Here is a 15189-nt window from a genome sequence, read left to right on the forward strand (position 1 = left end):
TCACAGCATATGGCAATGTTTACTCAGTGAGAGTATCTGATATGTCAATTCAATGCTAATTATTTATTTAAATGTCTGTCATGTTACAAAAAAAAACAAAGTGTTCACATGTGTTGTTTTCTGAATAGTTACTCTATTCTGCAATAAAAATATAAAGGTGTCTGCTCAAATCTTTAACTTTTAAAGGACAATTCCGGTGCAAAATGAACCTAGGGGTTAATAACACATGTGTACCGAGTTCGGGGTTCTGGGATTTGTTTTCATGCTAGTCGAATGTGACCAGTTTTATTGCAAACCTCTAATTAGCGTTTAACGCTAGCCTTCGGGGCAGACGTACAGTAAAAAGTAATCGCTATTTCTATACCACTAACAAGGCTCAAAATAGCACCACACTTACATGGTAGCATAATGAGGGTCTCTACATGTAAACCGAAGCATTGAACACTTTGTAAGTGTACAGGCAGTTTATTAAAAAGAAACACATTACCGTTCACGTCTGGTTCACATACAGGCAGGCGCCTTGGGAAAACAGAACTCTCTGGGATGTGAAGTGAATCTCGCGTGAAACAGTGTTGCCGAAAGAAAGCACTGAGCGCATAAGTGGAAGCTCAGTGAAAGGGCTACTAGAGAGAGCTACCTGTAGTCAATGCCGCAACACAGCCTCGCACTTCCGGAAACGTGGTGTACCTGCGGACATTGTGAAGCTATGGCCACCGAAGAGGAGTGCCTGTGTTGCATGGAGTGGGACCTGTTGCGTCGTGACACTAAAGAGACGCAGTGTTTTGTAGAGTCTGAAGATTTCCCCTCATTGATAAACATTGCTGTAGTTGAAACTTTTTTCCATGTCCCGAAAAGAAATTTGAGGCGGCGATCCATACCAGAGGGACCAGATGGACATCCACTAAGTAAGTACACTAGACAAGTTATGTTATACCCGAGCTATTATTTCTGATAGGCCTATATTGAGCAAATTACGTTTGATTTTAGTTCGCATCGCCTGCCTGTATATGTGAACCAGACATGAACAGTAATGTGTTTCTTTTTAATAAACTTCCTGTACACTTACAAAGTGCTCAATGCTTCGGTTTACATAGAGACCCTCATTATGCTACTGTGTAAGTGTGGTGCTATTTTGAGCCTTGTTAGTGGTATAGAAATAGCGATTTCTTTTTACTGTACGTGTGCCGGCTAGCGTTAAACGCTAATTAGCGGTTTGCAATATAACTGGTCACATTCGACTAGCATGAAAACAAATCCCAGCGAACGGTCGAACTCGGTACACATGTGTTATTATGACCGCCGCGCAGCGAAGCGGCGGTCATATAGGTTTAGTCAGATTTTTTTCTTTTTCTTTTTCGCATGCCCAAATTTCCGTCAAGGATTCCCGCTGGACTGGACCCCCTGAAAGGAGGGTAGGGCAGACACAGTTTTCTGTGAATATCACGAGAAACGTAGGGTTTAGGAGGACCATTTTTTTTTTGTATGTTGATCTCAAGGGGCCATGTCAACCTATTCCATAACCACTCATTTCATGTATAGCGCCACCTAGTTAAACACAAAAAAGTAAAAATGAGGTGTTGTAATCGCAGGTATCTGTGACCTAACAGTCAAAACTGCACGAAATTGGAAGTGTAGGATCATTATGACACCCTCTGTATGCACGCCAAGTTTTGTGGAATTCAGTTCATGGGGGGCCACACAATAAATTCATTTATGTTACTATACACTAACTGGCCTGTAGGTGGCTGGAGACAGTTTTCTGTGAATATCTCGAGAACCGTAGGGCCTAGGAGGTCCACCTTTTTTATGTATGTTGGTCTTAAGGGGGCATGTCAACCCATCCCATTACCACTTATTTCATGTATAGCGCCACCTACTTAAAAATGAAAAAGCAAAAAATTAGGTGTTTTCATCACAATATCTCTGGCTGACAAGGTCAAAACTGCACGAAATTAAAAGTGTAGGATCATTACGACACCCTCCGAATGCATGCCAAGTTTTGTGTACTTTCGTTCATGGGGGGCCTTACAATAAAATAATTTATGTGTACATTTAGTGACGTACACCAACAAGGATTCCCGGGACACTGAAAGACCGGGGTACACAAAACTTAGTGGGCATGTAACCCCACATGGATAGCATGGAAACGTCGTTTTTCGTTTTGATCTGTAGCCCCCCCCCGCTGGACTGGACCCCCCGAAAGGAGGTTAGGGCAGACACAGTTCTCTGTGAATATCTTGAGAACTGTAGGGCCTAGGATGACCATTTTTTTTCCGTATGTTTGCCTCCAGGGGTCATGTTAACCCATTTCATGTGCACACATGTGCACAAACAGATACACACGCACACACATACATTCACAGTAATCATATGTATGACACATACTCACACAGTAGACATATGTACGCATGCATGCACAGGCACATACGCAGGCACACACACAAGCACGCACACACATACACACACACACACACACACACACACACACACACACACACATAACATAAACATGTACATGCACACATGCACACAATTCAAGAATTTCTCAGAATTATGAACAGGCAAGATGGAGGTGGGATTGTATAAAATGAATTTTACATGTGAAATTCTATGAACTATGTTTTGGTACTTGTTGTCTAGCAGATACCAGTGAGAATTGAGTGTGGATAATGCAATTTAGTGAGACAGTTAGAATCATATAGGCCTTTCAGCGTGATTTATTTTTGTGGAAAAAATATGCTGGACTGGGCGGCGGCCATATTTTGTACCGCTCTGCGGTACATCTAGTTAACCCCTAGGTTCATTTTGAGCCGGAACTTTTACTCTGAATGTGATATAAAATCTTTATGGTGGTACCATTCAATTAAATCCTGTTTTTTTTCCCTGAAGTTGAATATAAAATGAAATGGCACAGGAGTTATGGTAGTACATTCATTTAAAAGTGGTGTTCATCAGAGGCACTGACAGTGTATATGTACAAAATTCGTTTGGCTGCAGTGTATTTGTTCATGTTTATGCAGGCCATTGTCCACTCATGAGGACATAGGAAGGTTGTTTGTTCCCCACACCCCATCCCAAAAAATGACCTTTACACTTATGGGAAAACCACTAAATAATTGACTGTCTGGAACAAAAGGTTAGGCCTGTTTTCTCCATTTTTGTAACTACTTTTTCTCCCCACCTATGATAATGCATAAATGAGTCACTGAGGCTTGCCGGCACTTGATTACTTCCTCCAGATGATTTAGTCCAGGAGTTTTTAGTGCCGTTTTAATGACTTTGTGCCTGAGATTGAAATTCAGAAGTGAGCACATTGTTAATTATGATTAAAGCCTCAATTCTGGCTCGGAGGTCATGGTCACCAAGGAAACGACGCATTCGAATGGAGTCTGGAGTGCCGTGGCCGTCAAATAGATGCAAACCAATTATCTGAGTCAGTAGTTTGTGCTGCCTCCTTTATGAAATGAAAATTTTGAAATTTGGTGTGTGTGTGTGTGTGTGTGTGTGTGTGTGTGTGTGTGTGTGGTCGGAGTGTATGATTATGTGTGAAAGAGCTTTACTCACACAGACGCTGTGGGGGACGATTTTCAAAATTAGGGCTGAATTGGTGTGACAAGCATGATCCTCCTTGCAAAAGCAGTAGGCTTGCTCCATTTTGCTCTGTTTGTTTGTCAGCAAATAATACATTTCCCTTAAATTGGCTTTTGTTCTTTGTCCCTCCTCTCTCCCTCTCTCCCTTTCTCTCTCTTTCTTCTTGCTGTTCTTTAATGGAGGGATCACCAAGGGCAAATAAGAGCCACATCAATGACGCATTTATCTAAAGAGAGTGTCCCTCCATGGTTTCAAACAAAAAATAGCAGTATGTAGAGGCAGAGCTTCGCTTTCTGTTTAGCCTGTTCAACAATCAAATACACTAAGCACTACATCCTCTCTCTGATGGATAACACAGCATCAACTTTCTCATCATTCAAATTCAGTCCATTTTAGTCGATGAAAATGTTTGCCTTTTGCTAAGGCACCATGCATACACCCATACAGTATTTACTGACAAAAACAAGCTGGATCCAGATAAAATAGAATCTTTTTTTTTTTTTTTTTACTTTTTGTGTTATTTTGGTAAAGCCTTCCACTGTTAGCATCTGCCACCCTGAATATCTGTAGTCTCTTGGTTGAATGCCTTTCATTGTTTAGTCCCTTGACTAAACAGATACTGTAGAGTCTAAGACAGCCAGATAGACAGAGAAATTCATTTGAACATAGCATACATAATTGCATTACATGTACTTACACACATATAGGGTAACACCAGAGTTGGGTCAGATTACTTTGAAATGTAATCCATTACTGACTACAGATTACATGACAATTTTTGTAAACAGTAACATAATCAATAGGATTACCCAAAACATGTAACATAATCTGACTACTTTAGGATTACTTTTTACACAACTTACTTTAGGATTACTTTTTACACATTCTTATTTCAAAGTAGTTGCGATATTGTACTGAAGTACTGAACATATTTTTCCTGACTGGAACGGGTCTATTGGCCGACGTCGACGGCTCCTCCATCTTGGGTTTTGATTTGAACCTTTTTCTTGTCAAGAAACTACACAGGCAATCAGATGATAGTGACATGTAGTGGACAACAAAATTGGTTGTTTCATATACTAGGTGACTGTTAACCTACTCTTTAATTTCCCCTGCGCACTTGCCTTGGGTAAAGCTTCAATAAATTGCTTAATGTTACGGTGTCAATAGTTCCAAACTTTACCCCATAGCCAATTTTAGTTTTTTCCCCAAAGAGAGAGGCCACTTTGGCAAAGTATCGTAACAAGCACTTCTTTTTACACGTGTACTAATGATCTGTAGGTACACAAAAATACATTATGTATGGACAACATAAGTTGGCCTATGTGATATTACATATTGTTACATAGGTTGTTACACTGCACTTCATTATGAAGATACAATGGAACAAGGACCCCATAAAATAAAGTGTTACCAACACATAGATAAATACATACATACATGTAGTATACGTATACATAAATAAACTTGATGTACTGCTTGTTGTCAGTGGATATGGAGGGTACGTCGTTATTTGTAATAGTTTGGGGGCTAGATAATACTTACTACAGGAATGGATCAGAAAGCCACCACGTCCAGGTGATTCACAAATGCATGTAACCATAACGTTATCCAACTATGTTGCGGCGCCGGCGACCAATGCAGTACGTAATCACAATGTTGCCACAACATAACTGTGTTAGGTGGCCTGTCACTGTTGCATACACTGTAGACATTCAAGGACCTCATGTGGACCGACATGTGAGCAACTTTGGCCGAATACAAGCATACCAAATTTTAAAATAATGCTGAAGTGGTTCTTGAGAAATAGAAATATGTAAATTGCACCGCCTCCTATGGACAGCATTTCACAAAACTTGGCATGCGCCCAGATGTTGTCGTATTTACATTTTTACTAGGTGGTGCTACACCATGAGTGGTTATGGGCTTGGCTGATGCGCTTCCGTAAAATCAACATACCACAAAAATGTCGTAATCTTGGTCACAACGGTTGGCAAACCCTACACTACCACACTGTGCTAGCACTAGCAGCAGTCATAATAAACAGATAGATATATACATTTAGTAAAAGCCATAATATAATGGCACCACCAATATAAAACACAGAGCACCAAAAATATAAAACTGTTTTGCCAAAACATTAGGGCCGATTTGGTCCACTGACAGATACACTCAAACTGATGTGCATTAGAGCATAACAAACCTATTAAGTGTACTCACAACCAACTGTTGGGTAGGCACTCAAGACTGGGCATTAGTTTATTTCAAGCAGCACTTTAGTAAGCTAATGTGTATATGGCATCCTCCTCTGTGCTGCAACTATGAGCCAAGCGTGTTCCTATAGAGAGTTTTCACCTTAAAAGAGGGCACTTTGAAGGGCTAAAGAGCCTCTGTCCCCTTCCCCCCACTTCTTATACGCTGGGCAGTTGCAAGCTGCATTGCTGATGGAGCAGCGATTTTCTTTTCTCTCATGGCCAAGCTGTAATGGCCACCCTTTTAGCAAAGCAATCCTCTGCGCCTCTCATGGTTAAAGCTCTGACAGTCACTGGTCAGGTATAGTGGTGCGCACATCACTTTCAGTTAGAGGGCAAGGGCAACTACCCCTAAAAGCTGTCATCACGCATCAAGGGCCTTTCCCCTCGCAAGCGAATGTGTCACTTTTTGCACTTCCAGGAGATTGTCTGAGACCAAATATTGAATATACAGTAGCAGAAGACAGATATACATCCTATTAAGCATACAGAGGAGATATTGTTTATGACTGCTTGAGATAACAGACAGAAATTGTATACCCCATCTATATGATTTATTTTTCTTCTATATGCAATCAACAAATGGCCCCCTCAGCCCCCCCCCTCCGAAGATGAACTTGCCTTCAAATTGATGGACAACGATTGACCTTTTCAAGGGATTCCTTTGCAGTGCTCTGGTTCCTGTGTCTTTGGTAGTCCATTTCCACTGGAGGCTCTAAGAGGAGGCTCGGCCCATTGCTCCAGGTGCCTCTCGCGATCAGGATCCCACTGCCGCAGTTCAATCTAAGACCCCCAAAACATGGCGGGTTGCCATTTTTGGCTTGCCCCACTGGGAGGACTCCTCAGAGAGATTTGTCAGCAAATTCAGAGCCATCTGTGGGTGGACTCTAGTGCTTATCCTGCCAACACTTCCCTCCCTCCATCCATCTCTCTATCTCTCCTCCCTCCTTCTCTTCCCTCTCACAGACCCCAGAGTGGACACAGAGGGTGGACACAGACCCCAGAGTCTTGGTGGACCGAAATAGATGCTGAAGACAGTAAAACCGTGGCCGTCTGGGACTGGCCTGAACTATCAGGAGCACGGTGTGCTATCCCAGAGTACAGCGTCCCTGACCACCATATTCATCATACCGCGCCATTGCACCATCCCACTTACTGTATCCATGATATTCTCCAGCCAACAATGAGCGTCGCCATGACACTTCTGTATTCAGAAATACGCATTTGTATTTCTGGTCAAAGTTGCGTTGTATTGATTTTAATGTGCCGGTAGAAAGTGCTTAGCGTATCCTAAGCCATGTAACAGCAAAGTTTTATATTTTTCTGTCAGTCATATAGTATACAGAATATCCATATTGAGTGCAGAATTGTCAACATTTCTAAAGAAATATAAGTTGAAGCATATTATAGTTAGTCTGTATGCTAAGACTGCACTAAGTTATAATGTAAACAGAATGGATGGAAGACGAAAACGGGATGGATTTCTGGTTTAAGGAATAAGGTGGATAGAGTGGTAAGATTAATTTCAATGGATGTCCTCAGTGATATCAGAGACTTTCTAATGAGGAGACACCGCACTCAAAGAGTCCTCCATAGAAATGCATGGGGTTAGTTCGTAACACCAATCTGGCCTGTATCTACACATATACCACCCTTCCTGTATGCCTCCCCATTCACTTGAATTGGAAAATACTGTAGCTGCCTGATAACTGCAGAGAAGTACATTGGATGATGGCTGCCGAGTGGGGGGACTTGCTTAAAAGGACATTGGTGATATCAGGATTAAGGAAACTTTTGTTACAAGGCATTTCTTTGTAAAACACTTCATTATTTGCACAGCTTTCAGTAAAACAACAGCCAATATGGAAGACTTGTGTTATTACTTCTTGAAATGGCTCTTTAAAACTAACCTATTAAAATTAAACTTCACCTCATTAGCCAAAATGAATCCGACAAATAACCAATGACTCGTGAACTCTCAACATTGCCAGATTACAAACCAAATGCACTCTAACCCTAAATAGACGTTACTGAATAATGTGTTATCTTCAAAATTGGTGTGAAAAGCTTAGAATTAAAGGGAAAGAAACAAACAGACCCTCCAGGCTGCACACTGTACATGACTCAGCAGGCATTTTACTGCCCTGTCTTTCTCGGTAGACTCAATCACCGTAGCCATGGTGACAGGGCGGGACGGAGCGTTGTTCCCCTCCCTTCTTTGCCGCCCCTCATACATATGCAGTGTGTTTATGCCATGGGCTAAACAAAGAGTCGCTTTTTCCAAAGTAATTGGGCCATCCATGCTTATCTGGACGTCATTAAAATCACGCAGTGATTTCACAAACCGACCCCCCCCCCCCCCCCCCCCCCCCCCCACACACACACACACACACACACACCCTTCCCAAAAAACCTCACCAAAGCACACATGTAGACACGTACACACATACTGTATATAAACACTGGCTTCCTCTAGCTGGAGTGGGTTTGGGGAAGTGTGAAGTGGGAGCAGTGAGTAGTCACATAGGGTAGAGGCTGTGCTTCTGTCCTGAGGGGATGGGGGTGGGATGGGAGCGCAGTCCAGCACAGGCAGAGAGATCAGTCTGGTGACTTCCCTCCCTGTGACAGGCACCTGAGGCTGGTTGGAGAGAGAGAACCCCACTTGTTTAGATGCTAACTGTCTAACTGTGTAGACCTGCATGCGCTGGGCCAGTCGCACTGTCGCCGTCTAGAGTGCCATCCTACACTCACCTCAGGGTCACTCTGCCAATACTGTCTGTCTGAAATGTCATGAAGTTAGTGTGCATTTTGTGTTTTTTTTGTTGTTTTTTTAGAATGTGAAATAAAGCTGCTGATCATTTCCACAAGAGGCTTGAATATTATAGACACATAGAATATTTTCTTCACTGTACAGACAATAAGAACATATCAATGTCCACCAAAGGTAGTTATTAAAACTAGGTAGTTATATAGTTGCATATAAAATGTGGATGAGTCTGAAATGGTTCAGAAAGTTTTAAAACTTCAGTTGTGACAGGTAATGTAGCAGCCAAGATCTTGAACCTTCTCTAGTTCAGCATTGTTTTCAGAAAACACTGTACAGTATGTCAGTGAAATAGAAAGGACTGAAAATAAAATGAGTCTAGAGTCCAGAGTAAAAGTCTGCAGCGCCTATTAGCAGTGGTGGCAAAATGAGGCAGGCCACGGGGATGGAACCAATGACACAACTGGGACACAGTCTCCCTTGCTCAGGAGCATAGGACCAGCCTATCAGGCTCCGAGCGGGACTCAGGGTTTTTGGGGGGGGTTGTTATGGCAACAGTCCATGTAATTGCTTTTCTCCTACTCCCTTCCAGGTATGAGTCAGGATAGCGCTAAAATATCTCCATTAAGAACTCTGACGTTTGAAGAAAACTTTCATTCTTCTTTTTTTTTTGTGTGATGTTGTACACAGTTGGTTTTCACATACACATTGGCACACTGCTGTGGCTGGAGTGCAGTGAGCTGATGGAGTGTTGAGCAGGAGCTGCTCATGTCTCTCTGGACAAGGCTTTATGAATGCAAAGCAAATTAATTATCATCCTAATGTGATGTAATGTAGCATAAATGAGTGATGTCCGGTGGGATGCAGGGGAGAGACGAGGAGCGCGAGACTGCCATTAGGCTTTGACACACTCTCTGACTGAGTTACACAAACCTGTGTGTGTGTGTGTGTGTGTGTGTCCTAGTGGCCAACGGTTGAATAATCAATGGCACTGGCCCAGCAGCAGAAACCCAAGACAGCCAAGTTTCATAAAAAAAAAAAAAAAAAAAAAAAAAAAAAAAAAAAAAACACACTTTATTAAGACTGACAAACACTGTAAAATACCAGTACTTGGAGAATTAAAATAGTTCACTCAATCAATGTCTCTGAAATCTTGTAGTCCGAGATAAGGCTAAATGGTGGGAGTGGCTCCTCTGTAGCTCACTCTGGCCGTCCTCTCTCCAAGTAGTCAAATGGGCATGCCCAGGGGGTCACGGCTGTCGTCGTCGGTGCGTTGGACTCTGGGAAAACGAGGTGGAGGGGCAGAGGAGACAATAATAGCGAGCGTCGAGTAAGGATCAAGGGTAGCCACACAGTCTTCAGGGCAGCACCGGACACTGGGACCACAGGACAAGCAAGCCGGAGGCTAGAAGAGAGGACCAAGGATGACCACCTGCACCACAGAAACAATAAGCACGTTCACACACACAGGTAGTTATAGTTACTCCCCTTTAAGCTGCCATAGCGAGCGTGGAATTCAGCTACAGTGCAACCAACGTCCAATAAAAGGATGGCTGGGAACCTGGGCTTCTGGATGGAGGGTTAGACACAGTAGCAAGCACTTAGGCACAGCAAAGGAGCACAGGTGGCAACAATGGCACTCACACTAAAGCGGTTAAAAAAAACAATTACTGCCCTTTGCAGCGTGATGGGTGATGGGCGATGGCAGCGAGCAGGGCAAGTGGTGCTCTTGATCGGGCAGAACCTCTTTCTCCTCACAGAAACGGGCTTTTATACCCCTTAACCAGGGCATGGCCAGTATTAGGCCATTAACTGCTAATTGCAACCATGTGGAGGCAATTATCTATGAACAGTCAATGACAGGAAGTACTGTCCAAATATGGGCAGAGAGGTGGAGCATTGGAGTTCAATTGGAACACTTAAGTCACAATAGCAGGGGAGGAGACAGTCCAAATATGGTCATGGGGAAAAACAGTAAGTAGGTTGCCAGGTTTGTTTGTGATTAGATGTCCAAAAGACAATAGGGCAGAAGAAAATCAATAGTAACAAGAAAACCCACTACAATGCACACAGTGAAACAACCACTACAAATCAGGGTGGAAAAATATGTTTACACACACACTAAACACAACACATCATACACTGCACACAATAAGGCCCTAATGTCTTTGCTAATATGGCAACAAGGAACTAAGTCACCTGTGACATGTGTGTGTGTGTGTGTGTGTGTGTTTCTCTCTCTTCTTTCTCTGTTTGCATGTGTACTTTTGTATGTGTGTGTGTGTGTGTGTGTGTGTGTTTGCATGTACAGTGTATGTGATTATATGTGTATATGTGATATGAATGCACCACAAAAAGCCAGAGAGAAGAGAGAGAGAGTATAAGTAAGTACGTATATATACTCTTTTGATCCCGTGAGGGAAATTTGGTCTCTGCATTTATCCCAATCCGTGAATTAGTGAAACACACACAGCACACAGTGAACACACAGTGAGGTGAAGCACACACTAATCCCGGCGCAGTGAGCTGCCTGCATCAACAGCGGCGCTCGAGCAGTGAGGGGTTAGGTGCCTTGCTCAAGGGCACTTAAGCCGTGCCCACTGTTCGGGGTTCGAGAGAGAGAGAGAGAGAGAGAGAGAGAGAGAGAGAGAGAGAGAGAGAGAGAGAGAGCTCTGTGTGTCTGCAGTAATACATATTGCCATAGAGCCATGAACACTGTATTCTACATCCGTATTTCATGCCCCCCCCCCCCCCCCTATACACAGGCTTACCTTTGGCTTCTACATTAATGGTATAAATGTTTTTTTTTGTCTGTAGACTTGTTGAAAATACCTCGGCTCTCAATACAAATTTGTATTAGAATCAAGCCCTTGAGTGCGCCTCTGCTTTTTTTCTACTGTACTCAACCTTTGGAGTTCACGCACCAGGCAAAACATCACAAACTTAAGGCGCAGACGCCGACTCGCCATTGCTCATAAATGGCATTCCTGAATAGGCTTGTCCTTCTCTTAAGACTCCTTCCCTTTTCAGGATCCCTGGGGATTCTCCGTCACCTCCGACGTTACATAAGCCTCGCCATTGTATAGGGGGTATTTAGGAGAGGAAGTGTAACGGCAGGGAACAAATAGCTCCCTGGAGTGAATCGCAGCTAAAACCTTATTTATTAAACTATGAAATGTTGTTTCCCAAACTGTGCATCTCAGTGGGGACACAATTAGCTGCGTAATTCAGTTATGAAGTGATGGGACGCTGGCAAAAACAACAACAACAACAACAACAACAACTTCATCAGCTGTGCGATTAAATCGTTAGAACTCGCACAAGCTTGGCTGGTGTAGGGATAGACCAGACTTGATGCTCACTTCAGCCTGAAAGGAAACGGTGCTCCTGCATGTTGTGATGAAGTCCTGCGTGGCATATGCTCTGTTTGTGCAGGATGACAAAAAAAAACAACATGGCTGTCATAACAGCTGTCATGTGATCCGTGCTGGGCAGGTAATGCAGGAGGCACTGCCAGCCGAACAGATGTGTGGGGCCCGACTGACAGCTCGTGAAGCCATCCCAACACATCCACAATGACAATTAAATCCCCTTCCAAATGATGTTCGGACGTGGATGGCCAATGGCTGCCTGGGGTCTTTCTGGACCGAGTGTTATGTGGGGACCGGGGGATGGGGGGGTGGGGGGTGTAGAAGGATGATGAGCAGGATGGACATGTGTACTGGGAGGTACCGCTGTGGGTGCAAATGGCACCTTGGAAATTAATGCACATCTGCTTAGTGGCTTTGCCTGCCACTGAGTCAGTGTGTTGTCATGTTGACATCATTTGTGGCTTTTAGACACAAATGCACTAAAGTTTGACCCCGGAGCAAATCCATCTGAGCCATATAGCACAAAAATAATCCTCTAAAATATCCCAAACTACCAGGCAGTTTAAAATATAAAATAGCTACACTGCCTGGTTTCTTCCAGGGCCCCTGTCCACTTCAGAAGTGCCCTAAAACACTGAGTCCCACTACCACCCTCCCTCAACTACAGCCTTGGGGCCAGCCATGCATGAGTAGGAGTTGTGTTATTAGCAAAAGACCATCAAAGGTAAGTAAAAGACAACTCCACTTTGTGCCCTCCAGAAAATGTCAAGAGTGTGAACTTTTCAGACTATTAGTTAGTGTTTACGTTCCGGCTCTTTCTCTGACTTGCACTCGGAGGCTGTTTTGCATCAGTGGTCAGACTGATTAGTACATTAGCCCCAGGTTAGCGAGCGAGCTATTCTTGGCTCTGGGAAAGTGCTGTGGAAACTCTTTCTACTGTTTCTACTCTTTCAGGAAAATAAAAGATTTTTTAAAAAGCCAAGGATCCTATAAGCTCAAGGGCTAATTCTTTGTGTACATACTCAGAATTGAGGAATGAGAGAGAAAGACTATTTTGTTCCTAAAGAACTAGGAACACAAAGCAACATAATGCTTAGCCTGGATGACTAGTGGAAACTACATGCGTGTTTATCCATCCTTCAGATGATGATATACCATAAAAACTGATTCAAAAGCAGGTACTCATAATAACATTGATCAAAAACAGTTGTTACATTGTGTTGCTTTAAAAGCACCCTTAACACCTTTTTCCCATTAACATAACGTTTCCAAAATCATTTTGATGGAACATAACCTCTGTATGCGATTACTGACCTTTCAAGCCACTTTCAAGTTTCGGGTAGGCAATTGCCACATCTCACCCACCACCCAACCCCCACCACCCCCACCCCCTACATCTACATTTACATTAATGTATTTGTCATGTCCATCAATCTGCTGTTATTTAACTCTTTTTTTCTTTTCTCTCTCTCTCTCTCTCTCTCTCTCTCTCTCTCTCTCTCTCTCACACACACACACACACACACACACACACACACACACACACACACACACACATAATTGGAGTAAAGACTTATTCAGATCAAGGAAAGAGTTGTGTAAATGAACTAATCTGATTATAATAATTGGATTAAATAATGGAGATTTATGGCATTAATACATACTGTATATTGTTTGCTCCTATTATCATCAGACAGGCAGAACATGCAATCACATATTTGCCATTTCTATGCTGTCAGTTTTACTGTCAGCTCATTTATAAATCATCAGAATTGTCAGTCATCTCAAACTGTGTGCAGATAAAAACTTGCAGCATACTGTAGTATTAAGGCAAAGACGACTGTCCTAATGCATAAAGATGGAAACCATTAAGTGGATACGCTTGGCAATAGATGCAGGATGAAAAATGATTAGATAGCTCCAGTAATTTCAGTCTGGACGCAGTGCCCTCAGTATTCGTATGTTCTTTGTTTAGTCTTGTGTCAGTGTGTCTCTATCTGATGCATTTTCACCGTGTGATATTAAATTAGTCATGCTAATAGTGAGGCTAATTGCCAAAATACGTAAAAATGTAATGTTTCTGTATATAAACAGGAACCTTTATTTCAATTATTTTATTTTTTATTGAGAGTGAATAATGTTTTGCAGGCATGCTTCTTCAGGAGTGAAAACAATGCAGTGTGTTGTGGCTAGTTTGGTATTGTCATTATAATGTAAATATTTAGGTATGGCATGACATTTCTGAGGTGGAATTTGTATGTTACTGTAAACACATAGGGATGTCTTTTGTGATTAGATATTTATTTTTGTGACCTTGGGCAATATAAATAAAAGCTGCATACTAAATTGCATTATTTATTGTATCTACCTATAATTATTTAAATATAATATGCATGTAATTCATAAATATATTTTATATGACCATTTTACCACCCAAAGGCCATTTTGTTGACCTTCATATGCATCGAAACTATTATTTTATGCATAATTGTATTTAAGAATATTATACGGCACAAATAATGATTAAAAATCAGGCTGACTCTTTAGACAATGACTAAACCCCTAATGTTTTCCTAAGGTTCCAACTGGTTGTTTCAAACAAATCTGGACCTTCTTGTCCATTGGGCAGAGGATCAAACATGAGCTTATACAGGACTGATACTGACACTCTCTCTAAACTCTGGCTGGACCAGGGAGGCCAGAGCGCCAACATGTGTGTCCTGGCAGCATCCTAATGCTCTTCATCTGGACTCTGTCCTTCCATGTGGGCAACACATGGATCAAAGATATGAACCGACACACATGTCAGTAAAACCATACACAGAGACACACGCACACATATGCATGCACACACACACATACACACACACACACACACACACACACACACACAGACACACAGACAGACACACACACACACACTCTCTCTCTCTCTCTCTTCCTCTCTTCTCTCATCCTCTCTCTCTCTCTCTCTCTCTCTCTCTTTCTCTCTTTCCCTCTCTCTCTCTCACACACACACCATCCAGGCTGTGAGTGGAGATTAAAGCAGTTCCAGTGGAGGTGGCAGGGGGGCAGGGGTTCCAGATGGTGAAGGGAACCTTGGGACGACTTGAAGGGATGATGAGGCTGTTCAGTGCATCTTCATTGGAAGCCTTTTCCTGGAACGGCTTTGAGTTTGTGTGTGTGTGTGTGTGAGTGTGTGTGTGTGTGT

At 42.6% G+C, this 15189-nt stretch overlaps 2 long non-coding RNA genes across 2 annotated transcripts in view; one reads left to right on the forward strand and one right to left on the reverse strand.

The window, feature by feature from the left end:
* Window positions 1–822: 822 nt before the first annotated feature.
* LOC121697384 lies at window positions 823–10517 on the forward strand. Its single transcript, XR_006026440.1, has 3 exons — window positions 823–909; window positions 7258–7260; window positions 10505–10517. It is a non-coding gene; the product is annotated as an uncharacterized LOC121697384 (long non-coding RNA).
* A 902-nt stretch (window positions 10518–11419) lies between these two features.
* Window positions 11420–15189, reverse strand: part of LOC121697585 — a 28162-nt gene continuing 24392 nt past the window's right edge. The window contains exon 4 of the long non-coding RNA XR_006026489.1: window positions 11420–11578. This is a non-coding gene — a long non-coding RNA (uncharacterized LOC121697585). The remainder of the gene's footprint in view (window positions 11579–15189) is intronic.

The sequence above is a fragment of the Alosa sapidissima genome, chromosome 22, assembly GCF_018492685.1.
Source record: "Alosa sapidissima isolate fAloSap1 chromosome 22, fAloSap1.pri, whole genome shotgun sequence".
NCBI lineage: Eukaryota > Metazoa > Chordata > Actinopteri > Clupeiformes > Clupeidae > Alosa > Alosa sapidissima.